This window comes from Arachis ipaensis, chromosome B09 (genome assembly GCF_000816755.2).
Source record: "Arachis ipaensis cultivar K30076 chromosome B09, Araip1.1, whole genome shotgun sequence".
In the NCBI taxonomy this organism is placed as follows: Eukaryota; Viridiplantae; Streptophyta; class Magnoliopsida; order Fabales; family Fabaceae; genus Arachis; species Arachis ipaensis.
The window spans coordinates 3,170,344-3,187,022 of NC_029793.2; the positions used below are offsets into that span (position 1 = coordinate 3,170,344).

A 16,679-nucleotide genomic window follows, 5' to 3' on the forward strand; every position below is an offset into this window, starting at 1 on the left:
AAAATATGACCTACGATCCATGTATTACAAGTTTTACATTTCTCAAGAATAAACTAAAGTTTCTAAATAAGTTATAAATAAGAGATATTTCTCACTTTATGAGTTAGTTTTTTAGAATTTTTTTAAATCTACTGAATTTTAATTCTAATATGATATCAGAGTCCATCGATTCAATTTAATAATGTTGTTGGGCTACCCATCTACAAATTTTTACACTCTATACAATCATATCAAACATGAAGAGTGTGTATTGTAACACCCTCACTATCAGAATGTCACGCTTCCGGCTGCGCTACTCTGATAGCAAAAAATATTACGACGACTTCATATACTTAATAATAAAATAGAAGCTTTTGACTCGAAATCATATCATTGTTCTTTTTGAAAACCGGAAATAGAATACTTTTTAAATAAAACAAAACAAGCATATACATATATAAAATTTCTTACTCAAGTAACTTATACATATTATATACATACAAATCATATAACTTCTATCCCTCTTACACAATATAATATTAATGACGAGGGGTAAATAAGTAAAAACTAAACAACATTATCGACTAAGCGAAACGCAATACAACCCTTCGTGAGCTTTTTCATCCGTCTCTTGAAAAGATAAAGCTGTAAGGGGGTGATGAGAACCTAACCACACGGTCTCATCACAGAATTTCAGAATTGTCATAATAAGATATTTAAAGAGAAATCTATTTTTAAGTTCAGTGATTATTGTTCGTCCTTTGAATCTTTTAAAAACCAACTACTAGTCAACTAAAAATTCTTTTCGAAAATCAATATTTAAATACCCAGAAATCCAAAACCATTCTTTTCTTATAAGAAAATCTTAATCAGAAACCAACCACGCAATCAATAAACACAATCATCAATTCAGCACCAAAGCTCATTCTCAAAAGTAGCACACTAGGACAAACACAAGTAAAACAGAAAAAAAAAAACATAGGTTTAAGTAGCAGTTACAGTAAATAGTTCAGGTAGCAGTTAATAACAGTAGAACAATTAGGCAAACCAAAACAAATTCAAACCCAAGCAAAGCATTCAAATGCATATGATGCATGCATGTCCTATGGCTAATGAGCTCATCTGTCGGTTATACAGCCAACCCGACGTCGGGTTTACTAAACCCTTGGTATTGGACTGTCCCTCGACGCGCATCCCATGAGTCTATGCATAGCTTTTTCTCATATGTATATCAAATCGCTCAATGGGGTACCATTCCCAGGAATTTATAAGTGTCCGGTCACCCTTACGTCGTAGAGTCAACAGAGTATCGAGTCTCAACCTGGAACAAATGGTGGCAAGCCACTGCGTTTACCCAGAAAAACTCGTGTCTCAGATAATTCAAATAAATAAGCCATATGAATATTTCAATCATAATTCATCAATATCCACATCATTCCCAATATTATCATCATTCATCAGTTCATATCTCATTTCCAAATTCATTCAAAAATCATATTTTAAAATTAATTCTCATCATCCTTCGTTCAAATTCAATCATCATCATCCATCCTCCCATTCCATTCATCAACAACATCAACTCAAAACATAATTCATTCTTTTCTAAATAAATCAAATTTAAAACTTATAATCTTTAAAACCAAATTTTTTAATAATTATTTTAAACGAAACTTTCAATTTTTATGAATTTATGAAAAGTTAACCAAGTAGTTATTCATTGCAATAGTTCAATAGCAATAATTAAACTAATTTAATTTTCGCTATCACAAATAACTATAAATTTCGACATTTTAGATAAGATATTTCTCAATTAAGAATATTGTTGAAATAAGAAAAGGAAAAAGATATTAGTATAATATTAAAAATGAGAATGAAAATAGTGAAAATTAGTTAAAATAATTTTACAATAGTTTTACTTATCATAGTTTCAATACTTTATTATTCGTTTCATTATTTAAAAGTTAATGGTGAAGCTCGTAATACTTCGGTATATATGAAACGTTAATGAAAATACATATTTAAAAGTTATTCTTTTGGATGTTATAAAATCTGAAGGTTGATATCACTTGTGGTGGGTTTAGTATTGTTGTAACTCGTCAAGAGTTATTGAACTCTTTAGGCTCTCCAAAAGTTTTTTTTTTTTATTTAAACAAAAAAATAATTATTTATCAATTCGTATATTTTTTTGAGAAATTTACCATTCTAGACTGTATTTTGTTAAAAGATAGCGAAATACATGTTAAAACTTTGGTCATATTTTGCTCGTTTGCACATGGCAATGAAATATGAGGATTTTGATAAAAATGAATAAATTAGATAATTAGATTTTTAATTATATAAGTCTTTTGTATAGAAAATTTTAATTAATATTGAGTAAATAGTCAAATTCGTCTCTAAAAGATTATTCGTTATCTAAATTGGTCTCCAAATTTTTTTTAATCAGATTCATTCTTAAAAATTGTAGCATCTATGCTTGATAAACTAAGTTAAAATTCTAAAAATTACTTTCAATAAATATAAGTAACAACTAATAATTAACGAGAATTATGATTGATAAAATAATTTTTAAAACTCAATAAATTTAAATATTTATTAATATATAAAATTATATTAGATTTTTTTTATTTTGATATATATAAAATAATTAAAAAAATATTTTTTAAATATTCTTAAAATTATTTTTAATTTTTTAAAATTATAAATACAAATATATAATTTTTTATTTATACAAAATAAAATATATAAATTTCTGAGAACATAAATATCTATTCAACAAATTTTATAAAATCAGGTCCAAGTGTATGTCCATTTTTTATAAAGAAAAAGTCTTTTTTGGGTCCGTGTTTGAAAATTTTTGTAAGACACAGCAAAATGAATATTTAGCTATTAAGTTTTGATCTCGTATCAATTAGTCCGTAAAAAAGTATTAATTAAGTTTTTGACAAATAGCAAACTTTAGATATTTTATGTTCATTTATTAGTAGAAATGTAAAATGAAATGAAATTGTCTATATATTTTATTATTTATAATGATATATTTTATTATTGTCACATGAGCATGGGAATAATGCCGTTTTAAATATTAAAATATTTATTATTTTTTAAATTTTTATATAATTCTTATTAATTCTTTTTACTATATTTAACATAAATCTTAACAAAACAGATAAAGTTTAATTCTAAAAATTATTATTTACGTAACGATCTTTTATAAATAGATTTATCACTATAATTAATGATATACATAAACATCATATTAAATTTACTTGATAAATTGACAAAAAAAACATAATATATTCATTATTTATTATTTTAAAAAACTAAATTAATACTTTTTTAAAAGTTAATTAATATAAAATCAAAATTTTGATAGACCTAATTCTCACGTTATTCTTAACTATATGCCTATATATACCCCCTTCTTCTCGTGGAGTTGCATATCTTCACACACACACAAAAAACAAAAAAAAACGGAGATTAAGAATTATTCACATTTTTTCTAACCAAAAAATGACAAAGTCAAATCTTTTATTAATTGTCCTTTTGGTTTCAGGTTCGTCGATCCTTCATATTCCATACTCTATTTTTTTTTATTAAATTATTTATTGAAAACTCGATGTTCTAAATAAAAATATCCTATGTTTTTTAATAACTCTGCTTTAATATTTGGCAGCTATGTCAACAACTATTCAAGTGAGCAAAGCCATGACGTGTCGTGAATTGTGGCTTGAACAATCAGATCTGTGCAAAGAACAGTGTCAACAGAACTGCACCAAGAAGTATGGCTCCGCATCTTCTTCAGTGTGTAGTTTTCCTTATTGCGTATGCAGCTACGAATGTCATCATTATTAATTAAGAATTTTATTTTAATGTAATAATGATATAACATATTTAGTAAAGTTAAAGTTCAATTGCCAATGAGTTATATTGCAAATGAAATAATTTTTGCATACTCACTTAAAAGGTTATGAATTTGAGTCTTCCTATCTTTAGTAAAAAAAAAAACAAAAAAAATAACTAACTCTAACTACTTATAGTAAAAAAGTGCTAACTGTCACACTATAAATTACACAAGTTAAACGAACTAATTCTGTTAACCATCACAAACTAATCACAAGCTAACTAATCACAAACTAATTATGTTAACAGCAATACCAATACTAACCAAACTAATCAATTCTGTTTAGTTAATTTATTATGTTAGGCTCACCCACCTATAAATTTTCACATCTTAGCAATCATACTATGCATGGAGTGTGTATTACAATTATAAGTCTTATATTTTTTAAAAATAATATAAATGATTTATAAATGTGAGATGTTTCTATTCTATAAAAAGTTTAATTAATATGTGTTCTAAAAATAAATAATAAGATTATTATTAGTAAAAAATTTTAAATTTTTTTTGATAAATACAAAATAATTTCATTAAAAATTTAAATATTTTATATTTTTAATAAAAGCTTTTTCAATTAATATATATTTTTAGAGGACAAAATACTAAATTATATTCTTCTATATATAAACTAGCTTTTGAGATTGTATTGGAGCAGTGGAGGAGCAACCAAGAGTAGGGGACAGCAATTATCCCTTTTAAAAAATTAATGTGGATTGTCAAATAAAGGAAAACTTTAATAATGTAATGTTTTAGGTGTATGTGTCTTCTAGATATCTTTGGGGGGACATGATATAATTTTACAATACTTTTAGTTATCATAATTTCAATACTTTTTTCGTTTCATAATTTAAATGAATATTTAAAAGTTAATGATACTTCGGTATATATGAAACGTTAATGAAAATACATATTTAAAAGTTATTCTTCTTTTAGATGTTAGGTTGATATCACTTGCGGTGGGTTTAGAATTGTTGTAACTCGTCAAGAGTGAATGATTCTTTAGGCTCTCCAAAAGGAGAATTTTTTTTTCTAAATTAATTATTTATCAATTTGTATACTTTTTGAAAAATTTACCATTTTGTGCATTCTTCTGTATTTTGTTAAAAGATAGCGAAATTCATGTTAAAATTTTGGTCATATTTTGCTGGTTTGCATGGCAATGAAATATAAGCATTTTAATAAAAATGAAGAAATTAGATAATTTGATTTTTAATTATATAAGTCTTTTGTAAAAATAGTTTTAATTAATATTGAGTAAATGGTCAAATTCGTTTTTAAATTGATTTTCAAATTTTTATTTTAAATTAAATTTGTCTTTAAAAATTATAGCATCTTTGATAAACTAAATTAAAATTCTTAAAGTTACTTTAATTTCAATAAGTATAAGTAACAACTAACAAGAATTGTGATTGATAAAATAATTTTTAAAACTCAAAATGATCAAAATAGACATAAGTAAGGAGAATTTTGATCATGAAATCAATTTTAGATCAATAATTTAGTTAAGAATAAATTTAAATATTTATTAATATATAAAATTATATTAGATTTTTTATTTTGATATACATAAAATAATTTTAAAAAATACTTTTTAAATATTTTTAAAAATATTCTTAATTTTTTAAAACTATAAATACAAATACATAATTTTTAAGGTACATGAGTGAACCTATCATTCCTCTATACCTTGTTTCATCCACATCTTGACCATCATCATCCTTTTCAAGTTTTGTGTTGGGATGCATCGGTGTACCCATTGATTTGGTATTTTCTAGGCCAAACTTTTTAATAAGTTCTTTTGCATACTTTCCTTGGTAAATAAAAGTACCGCTAGGAGTTTGTTTAATTTGGAGGCCAAGAAAGAATGTAAGCTCTCCCATTAAACTCATTTCAAACTCACTAGTCATGAGTTTTCCAAACTCTTCACACAAGGAAATGTTGGCCGATCCAAATACAATGTCATCAACATAAACTTGAACAAGGAGTATATCATCATTAGATGCTTTAATAAATAAAGTAGTGTCGGTAGTACCCCTTTGAAATTGATTTTCTAACAAGAAGGCACTAAGCCTTTCATACCAAGCTCTTGGAGCTTGTCTAAGACCATAAAGAGCCTTAGTTAATTTGAAAACATGATTTGGAAACTCTTTTTGTTCAAAACCGGGGGGTTGTGCCATATACACTTCTCTATCAATAAAGCCATTAAGGAAAGCACACTTAACATCCATTTGAAACATTTTGAAACCTTTATGGGCGGCATAGGCAAGAAGCAATCTAATTGCTTCCATTATAACTACCGGAGCGAAAGACTCATCAAAATCTATACCCTCTTCTTGATCGTAACCTTAGGCCACTAATCTAGCCTTGTTACGAACAACTTGTCCATCCTCACCAAGCTTATTTTTAAATACCCACTTAGTACCGGTAACTTTCTTACCATCCGGATGAGGTACTAGTGTCCAAACCTCATTCTTATCAAATTGAGCAAGCTTCTCTTGCATTGCTTTAACCCATGATGGGTCCTCAAGAGCTTGTTTGACATTGTTGGGCTCTATTTGTGACAAGAGAGCAAGATTGCTAGGTTCGGTTTGCCTTTTGGTGGATGATCTTATTGTTACTCCTTGAGAGGGATCACCAATGATGAAGTCATGAGGATAACCCCTCATGGACTTCCATTCTCTAGGCTTTCGGACAGGTGTAGAGCTTTGATGAACTTCTGGTGGTCTCACTGTTTCAGTTGCTCGTGCCTGCTCAGGAGACAAAATGGAAATGTCTCCTCCAATCTGACGAGACAAAACTGGACTGGCAGATTCTTCATTCTGAACAAGATTTGGAATTTTCTTTGCTTGTTCTAGCTTCTTCACCATCTGAATCATTATCTATCACAGTACTGGAAATTAAGTTAGAATCACAAAAAGTAACATGTATGGATTCCTCTATAGTCCTATGTTCTTTGAGATAAATTCTATAGGCTTTGCTTGTGGTGGAATATCCAACAAACATTCCTTCATAGGATTTTGGATCAAACTATCCAAGATTTTCTTTATTATTAAGCACAAAACATTTACATCCAAAAACATGAAAGTACTTAAGATTTGGAGGGGTTCCTTTCCATAGCTCATAAGGGGTTTTCTTTAACCCTTTTCTAATGATCATTCTATTCAAAATATAACATGCTGTGTTCACAGCCTCAGCCCATAAAAATTTAGGAATCTCACTCTCACATAACATAGCCCTAGTCATTTCTTGAAGACTTCTATTCCTTCTTTCAACCACCCCATTTTGTTGGGGGGTTATAGGGCATGAAAAATTATGAGAAATTCCTAAGTCATCACAGAATTTTTCAAAGTCTTGATTTTCAAATTCTCTTCCATGATCACTTCTCAAATGAGCAATTTTCAAATCCTTTTCATTTTGAATTTTCTTGCAAAGAGTGGAAAAGGCATGAAAAGCATCATTCTTATGAGCAAGAAAAAGTACCCAACCAAATCTAGAGTAATCATCTACCACCACAAGACCATAGTGTTTACCTCCTAAACTTTGAGTTCTAGTAGGACCAAAAAGATCAATATGTAACATCTCCAATGGCCTTTTGGTTGAGATTCCATCTTTTGATTTAAAAGAGGATTTTACTTGTTTGCCCAGATGGCAAGCATCACAAGTAAGATCCTTATCAAACTTGATGTTTGGAATTCCTCTAACCAAATTCCTTTTGACTAGCTTAGAAATTTGGTACATGCTAGCATGACCCAACTTTCTATACCAAAGCCATTTTTCAGATTCAAGAGATGTAAAGCATGTTACATTTTGTTCCTTTAAATCCTCAAGAGTTAATCCATACACATTGTTACACCTTTTAGCTTCAAATAAAATATCCCTAGTTTTTTCACAAACAACCAAACAAACAAACTTCTTAAAAACAACTTCAAAACCCAAATCACACAATTGACTAACACTAAGCAAGTTATGTTTCAAACCATGTACAAGGAGAACATCATTTATACAAGAAGAAAAATTTTTACCAACTTTTCCAACAGCCACTATTTTTCCTTTTGCATCATCACCAAAAGTGACAAGACCTCCATCATATTCATCAAGCTTTATGAAGAAGGTTGTCTTTCCGGTCATATGCCTAGAACATCCGCTGTCCATATACCACATATTTTCTTTCCGTTTGGATGCTAGGCACACCTACAAAACAAACTGATCTATGTGATCTACCATGAGACATGGTTGTGACTTGGCCTCGGTTTCTTCATCATCATCATCTGAGTCATTTTCCAAGTCTTCCCATGAGGCCATTAGTCCCTTCTTCTTTACTCTTTTCGGCTTCTCCTCTTTCTTTAACTTGGGACAATCAGATCTGAAATGCCCCATTTCCTTGCAATTGTAACAGGTTACTTTGCTGAGGTCTTTCTTCAACTTCCTTGAGCTGCTGCCTTTGCCTTTGAGCTTCACCATTTTCCTGAATTTTTTTGCAAACAACACAAACTTATTTTCAGAAGAGTTATCACTGGATTCATCATCCAGAGGGTTAGTCACAGAAGAAAAAATAATTCCTTTCTTTTTTGAATCCTTTTTCAAATAGGTGTTTTCAAAAGCAAGAAGATTTCCTCTCAAATCATCAACTGTCATGAAATCTAAGCTACTGCTCTCAGAAATAATTAAAGCTTTTGTTTCCCACTCTTTTGTAAGACATCTCAACACTCTTCTCACTAGCACAGATTCTAAATGTGTAATTCCTAGAGCATCTAAGCCAACAATGATGGTGTTGAACCGTTCGAACAGTTCATCAATGGATTCTTCTTCCTTCATTGCAAACATTTCATATTCTCTGTTCAACATGTCTGTCCGAGTCTTCTTAACAATGGTGGTTCCTTCATGAGTGATTTGTAGCTTGTCCCAGATCTCCTTTGTCGTTGTGCATCATGATACCCGTCAGTACTCCTCAAAGCTGATAGCACAGTTGAGTAGGTTTACTGCCTTGGCATTTAATTCTACCTTCTTCCTATCTTTCTCGGTCCATCTTGCTTCTGGTTTGAGAGAGACTACTCCTTCAGCACTTGTGGTAGTTGGAAATTGAGGCCCTTCCAGGATAATCTTCCAAAGTCTGTAATCCACTGCTTGTACAAATATCTTCATCTTCTCCTTCCAATAGGTATAATTTTTCCCATTGAAAGAGGAGGTCTGTTGCTTGATTGACCTTCAGTCAGATTATAGAACACCACATTTGCGCCACTGTTTTCTGCCATGAGGATCTTTACTCCAAGCTGCAAAGCTTGATTTCTTTGAGACCAAGCTCTGATACCAATTGATGGTTTCAGTAGTTAAGAGAAGGGGGGGTTGAATCTTAGCCCCCTTTTCGCTTGCTAACACTTGCTGGACTTGGAGGAGACTTTTCTGTTTTTAGCTCGTCCCTAGCCACGAGACTTTTTCATTTTGTCTCGTCACTTGGCACGAGACATTTTTTGTTTTTGCTCCTGTGCAGTAGAAAACAGAAATGGAGTGGGAGAGAAAGAAGATTACACCCAGATATATCCTGGTTCAGCTGCTAAGTGCAGTGCAGCCTACATCCAGTCTCCATCACAACAATGATGGAATTTCACTATAATCAACTTGATTACAAACTGTAAAGTGCTAACCCAACTTACAAGGGGATTCCCACAGAATCATGAAACACAACATAGATGAACAAAGGAACTCTAAGTCATCTATGGCTTTTTCTTTTAATTTTGCACTCTCTGCCTTTTTCCGCTCTATGACTTTTTCATACAAACCTCACTGTTTGCCTTTTTCCATGAGACTCAAGACATGACAAAATTAAACAGAAAAATACAAAACAGAATACATTGAAGGAGAAGAAAAACTGCTAGCTTAGGTAGCTTTGAGACTTCTGTGCCTTGCACTCTCAAATCTTACTCCTTGCTCCAACCAGTGGCTATTCCCCCTTTTTATAGAAGAGAGAAGCCTCCACACTTGAAGCCAAAAACCCAAGCCAACTTCTTCTTCCTTCAAGAAACCGGTTCGGCCACACAGAGAGAGAAGAGATAGCCATGCAGTAACCAACATGCAATTACCTCTAGTCCTTCCTTGGTCATCACTCTTCATCAATCCGAGCTCTCCATCCTTGGCTTGCTCTCCAAGATGGATTTCTGGCCCTTGATGCTTCATGATAATGATGACTTCATCTGCTTCAATCTCTGCCTCTACCATCACTTCGCCACTTTAGCTACTTCCTGTAGTGGTTGAGCAGAATCAAAGACAAGCCATCTCCTCCAAGAATCTCACCTTGCTGGCCGAGATCTTCTTCTTCCTTTTTGAGCATGAAGAACCCAAGATTACCTCACCAAATCTATCCATATTTGGTGACAATCTCAGCCACAGCTCATTTTTATTTTAGTATGTTTTCTTGCCATCATTAGCTTGATGGTCTTGGTGCATGCAGCTCCTTCTTTCTTTTGGTAGCTGAACATAGCTTCCATTATTTCCTGGACAATGACCGAAGAAGAAGAAAGAATGAGAGAGAAGAGAGAATTTGAGAAAAAGCAATTCAAATTGATTAAACAAATTAATTGAAAATAACTTGCTTTTACTTCCCTTAGAGTGGCGTGTAGCAATGATGCCTTCAATCAAATCAATGTCAAATTCTCTCTCATGTTTCCAACGCTAGCAATTAAGTTTTGAAGTTTATCTCTAATAAGGAAATGGAATCCGTTGAAAGCATGGAGCAAAATTGTTTTCTTTTTAACTTGGTTTTCGGACCAAGCTTGGAAACATTCATCAAAAATAATATTGGACTTGGTAGCAACAAAATTTAATCTGGTCTAATTGGTAACATTTGTTTTCCTGATGAATTTTTGGATCATGCATAAAACACATAGAAAAGTATTTTCAGTTTGATTAAGTTGGCCCAAATAACATAACAAAATCAATTCAGCTATATTCATCATATATTATCAAAACTAAAAGCTGAATGTGATTGGACTTGCACCAGAATTTATTTTTTTTGGCCCAAGTAAACCCTGCACAGTAAAATTAATTTAATTAACATATATAGATTAAATTAATAATTTTACTGTTAATAATATTTGATCATCATCAATTTAATTTAGAATTTTTTAAACTCATCCATTTCAGGTTCATCAATCCGTCATATCCCATACTCTCTCTTTTTGTTTTTTTTTTGTTATTGATTAAATTATTTATTGGAAACACGATGTTCTAAATAAAAATATCCTATGTTTTTTAATAACTCTGCTTTAATATTCGGCAGCTATGTCAACAACTATTCAAGTGAGCAAAGCGATGACGTGTCGTGAATTGTGGCTTGAACAATCACATCCGTGCAAAAAACACTGTCAAGAGAACTGCACCAAGAAGTATGGCTCCACATCTTCTTCAGAGTGTAGTTATCCTCATTGCGTATGCAGCTACCGATGTGTTTTGGTATTCCTTATACTCAATTTTTGATTTATTGAGTTCTTCGTGACTTAGGCTACTTTTGCGATTCATTTTAATTTTACTCGGTTTCGCATTCCGACTTATGAGTCGGACTGCTCCCGAGTTTATCATGATCGACTTTTATAACCTCTTTACACCGACTTGTACCTCGTCGTTTTATCCTGACGACCATTTAGGTCGGTTCATGGGATTTTCACGCTTTGTCGAGCTTAAGTCGGCGCGTTTCGTAGAAAGAAAGAAAAACGATAAGGAATTTATAAGAGATAAAAGATCTTTATTTATTTGCGAAGGTACTTTTACTGCTACTAAGCGTTTTTCACTATCTATGATCCCTTAGTCTCTACTGTGATGCCTCGTTAAAAACCCCCCTTCAGAAAAAACCCTTTCCTTTTGGGAAAAAAATCATGAAGTTGGGAAAAGAGTATACCAGGGAGTAGAGTTCGCTTTAACCTTTTCCTAAGATCTCGGTAATCTTGTGGGGTCCTATGTGTATTTGGAACATGCAACTGCTCCATTCCATGAGTGGGTATCATGGATTTTTCCGAGATTGTAAGTTGGCACAGATGTCATTGTCCATCCTATTTCACGAAGAGGTTGGGATTAGTCACGTTCCCTTTTCCTCTTTTTTTTTTTTTTCACGTAACTTCTTTTGCCAATTGAATTTTCTAAATTAAAAATTCTTTTATTCAATTGACTTTCGAGTTCGTCTTGGTTTGCTTTCTACAATGGCCTTGGGACGGTGCTTTCTTCTCTTTTCTTTAATCCAATTTAACTGTAGAAGTATAATCATCATCCCTATTTGATATCCTCTGCCCATTGGGAGAAGTTTTTACAGAATTTCTGGTATCCATAGAAACTGTATTCCAGCTTCTTTTTAACATGCTTGCATCTTATTCATGTCGAGTGGTTGTCTGACTATGTTGTTGATCATCCGCCATTATCAAGAGTTGAGCTCCAGGTCCCCGGCAACGGCGCCAATGTTCCGGGGCTTACCTAGAACCGGACGGTGGTTGGGCTTGTTTGTGAGACTCCTTTGGAAAGAAGTCTGTGTTGAGTCCGACCTCTTCTAAAGAGGTCGGTGAATAACGAAGGCCAATCTTTGGATTGGGCCTTTTGGTGTATTTGGACCTGGGCCTTAGTGTTGGGCCAGTGTATTAACAATTAGTATATTAAAACTTTTTAAAACAAAATTAAAATATTTAAAACATTAGAAATAAAATAAAAATTTGACTCAATTATTAAAAATAATGAAAAAGAGCATCTCTCTGCCTATTTATATTCAATTCCTCTAAATTGTTCCATAGGATCGGAAAAGAGCTATTGAACTGAGTAACTTTTCCATTTTGCTCATTAGAAAGATGGCCATCAAGTTAACTTTAGCGAACATTTTCTCACTTCTCCTTTTGATTTCAGGTTCATCATTCTTCACCTACGCATTATTATTTCCCCTCCCACTAAAAGAAAAATTATTTTTAATGATAAATTTTAATGGCATTTACATTATATATAATCATTCTTTTGGTTAATTTATTCTTTTTCACTAGTATTTATTTGCCACTATTATATTTTATAATTACCAGTTATAAAAACTTTTGTGATCATTAAATATGCTTATATTGGTGATTGTTATAATTATCGCTAAAATTTGTTTAACAACAAAGTATAAAATGATTATTATACTGTTTAAATGTCAATAAATATATTAACAATTATTTTTATTGTTATTAAAAAAAATTTATCTCCCATTTTTATCTTGTGTTCTTACCATCCAACAAACTAATACACAAAAAATATACAAAATTTAATGTTGTGTTATGATATTATTTTTTTAAAAATTTAAACCAATAAGAATAAGCAAATGAACGGTTATATGAATGGTTATATTTTTAATCTGCTCTTCGAACAAAATTTTTTTTAGGTTTATTTGAATTTTTGCATAAACTTTTTTTTTGTCTTATGCTAAAAAAAATTTCTTTCAGTTTTCAAGAAAAATAGAAATCTAAATCTTTCGGTTATAAAAATTTTGATGCCATGTCATGTTATTATGACTTCTCTCAAAATTCTAAGCTAATAGAAAAATAACTATATCTCTAATATTATGGAACAATATATTGTGTCTCTATTTCTAACCGTACTCCTCTATGAAACGCATCTTTGCATTTTTTTTTCCAATAAATTTCTGGGTCCAAAACCCGAAACCAAACACCACGTTGTGTATTGATGAAAATTTAAGATTTTAGATAAAATAAAGAAAAAAAGTTCTTTAGCTTTGTTTGATTATTTTGCAGGCATGTTGATCACAAATCAAGTGGCTAAAGTAATGGGTACGGCATGCAAAGAATCATGGAGGGATGTGGAAGGTTGCAAAGAAGTTGGTTATCTAACTTGTAAGAGGAGTTGTGTTTGGAAGCATGGCTTTGATTCCTATGGTTTTTGCGAAAAATCAAGTTGTATTTGCTACTACACATGTTCTGGTAATTGATTAGTTATTTTGATGCTTAGAACTGCCTATGGGACATTAAGAAAAAACATATGAAAGATTAGATATAATATATTTGAATAATTCTCTTTCAAAGCATATGTATTGTTAGTGTTGCAAGTGTGAGGAGTGTTGAAGTTAGTCTCACATCAAAGAAAGCAAGGAAGAGTAAGGAGTTTACAAGATAAGAGATCTATTAACTTGACACTTTAAAATTTTGAGTTGGATGTGGTGTCTTCTTATCTTATGTTCTCTCACTTAATTCTTCTCCAAATTCTTCCCAATTATCAAGAGTTTCCCACGGTGAAATTGGCCTTCGAAATTGGAATTGTGCTTCTTATTAGTTCATTCTAATTTTTATGTATCATAAAATCACTCTTTTTTTTTAATTTAAATTTGATAAAATAAGATATATTAATAAATATATCTCTAACATCAACGATGCATTCTTTAAAAATTATCTTTTATTCAATTTTTATTGAAAAAAAATAAAAAGTATGTAGTTTTTCAAATTTTTTAAACAATTAATACGTAAAATAAGTATAAAAAATTAAAATAATATATTATTAAATTTAAAGATTGACTAAAAACTAAAATTTAAAAAATAAATAGTATTTTCGTAAAATTATTTCACATATACACATGTATATTGCTAACCTTCACCTAGAAGTTATTAGCATCATCCATAGATTTATTCGGAGAAAAACATAGATTCGACGGTAGTTTACGTGTTGCGCTTCGCGTCATTTGTTATTGCGATCAGATTTTCTGACGAAAATATTACGGGTTTTTGTTAGGTAAATAATAATGATTTTTGTAAATAATGTGAACAATATATTTTAAAATTGATCTTTATATAATAAAGTAAGAAAACTGTTCTACTCTTAAATTATCTCCTATATTCTAATATTAGGATAATTATTCACACATTTAGTGAATTGAACATCCAACATATTTATTGTTCATATTGTTTAGTATTCTCATTATCTACCTATATTTTTTCAAATATTAATCCAACGATAACATTTTAAACAAAGAGGCCTGCTACACATACAAGTCTTTTTGACTTACAAGCTATACAAGTTGTTCCAAGTCTAAGAAAAAACACGCGCCCCTTCCACAACACGTTCACTCTTCCTCTTCTTCCTCAATCAAAACGCAAACCATCAAGATTTAAGGGACATTCGAAACAAACTACTACGATGCTGTATAAACGTTCCAACTCCTCACGAAGAGTAGAAGAAATCAAGAAGAAAAGATACAAATTTCCATAAAAAATCACCAGAAAAAAGGAAGAAACATTATTCAAGGTACTGTTTTACTGTTCTTCTAGGTTTTTCTTCTAGATTGTCTTTGTCATGTGCCTCATCCTTAACCAGCAAAACATTAAAAGATTTCAAGAAGAAATATACTGTCTCCCCCTGATTTGGGTGTATTTCTGAAATCCTTTGGGTGTATTTCTGTAATCTTTTTTGTAACCGTTTGCGTGTATTTCTGTAACCGTTTGGGTGTATTTATGTAATCGTTTGAGTGTATTTCTGAAGTTCCATTATCTTCAAAACGATTTCAAAGCTTTATTTCAGAAACCATGAAAATCGAAAAAACGAATTAAAGAGAGAACGCAGGAAGGAGATCCAACAAATTTGGCAAGAAATTCGAAAAAAGAAACGAAATCTTTTGAAAAATGGAAGTTATATATTTGCGCGTTAATTGATTTAAATTGATTTAAAATTCTGTTAAAAAGGCACCTAACATAAGCAGCGCGTTTAATGAGTGGGTTTCGTTCAGATTTGTAAAGCTTGTAATGCAAAACACTTGTACGTAGAGATTAATCCTTAAACAAATTTATTTATCCTTTTTACCGTTAGATTTTGTATTACAAAATTTTAACAATAATTTTTATAAAAGATTTAACGATAAATTCAACATTATTGAACGTATTTATAACCATTTTCGTTATTACAAAACTATTATTCTAATAATATGCAGTGATTATATGCAAATTCTACAAACTAATAATTAGAGGGACAATTGAAGGTGCATACACAAAGGGAATTATTATAGCAATCTCCATAGGCCTTGAAATCATGTTTGTCTATGCATTCCTGGTTGCATTCATAGTTATGAGAGTCGCTTTTGCAGTCTACTTGCTTATCGGAAATTGCGTGACACTTGGCTCCAATTACCACTTCACTTGTCAACATAACTACACAACATTAAGACAAATCTAATTGTAATTAAGGAATACTATAAAGATGCGTAAAATGTCTTTTTGTAAAAATATTTACGTGTCGTATTATTATTTGACGTATTAATGAACCGGTTATTTTTTAATTTCTTAATAAATTAGAATAAAATCGATTTTTTTATAACAATAACAATAAATCTAATTTTTTTTAGGGATTTAATTGTATTTTAAAATTTTTAGGGATTTAAATGTCCGAAAAACAAAAAGTTAGGGATATAATTGTCTTTTTATCAAAAAATTTAAAGATATTCGGTTTAGATGGTATAATTCGATCGGATCAAATCGGGTCTAATAATTATAATGCAGACAATTAGGTTTATTATTGTTGCTATAATAAACCGATTTTGTTCTGGTTTATAATAAAAAATAAATTATTAACCAGTTTAATAAGAATGTCCAATAATAATATGACATGTGTAAATATCTTTAAAAAAAAGACATTTTTAGTGTCTTATTAAAGTGGTCTCCATTAAGGAATATACCTTTCACATAAATTTGCATGCATAAATTAAAACCTATACTTACTACATATACTCAAAAGTAAATTATTATGATGTTTTAAAAACCTATATAACAAAACACACCTCACCAATTGAAGTGTTTTTATATATAAT

General features: G+C 30.6%; 3 long non-coding RNA genes across 3 annotated transcripts in view; 2 read left to right on the forward strand and 1 right to left on the reverse strand.

The window, feature by feature from the left end:
* Positions 3,390-3,900, forward strand: LOC107617492. Its single transcript, XR_001614963.2, has 2 exons — positions 3,390-3,532; positions 3,653-3,900. It is a non-coding gene; the product is annotated as an uncharacterized LOC107617492 (long non-coding RNA).
* LOC107617326 lies at positions 12,619-14,064 on the forward strand. The gene is made up of 2 exons (XR_001614904.2): positions 12,619-12,751; positions 13,627-14,064. It is a non-coding gene; the product is annotated as an uncharacterized LOC107617326 (long non-coding RNA).
* Positions 15,711-16,679, reverse strand: part of LOC110266500 — a 1,941-nt gene continuing 972 nt past the window's right edge. The window contains exon 2 of the long non-coding RNA XR_002353906.1: positions 15,711-16,023. This is a non-coding gene — a long non-coding RNA (uncharacterized LOC110266500). The remainder of the gene's footprint in view (positions 16,024-16,679) is intronic.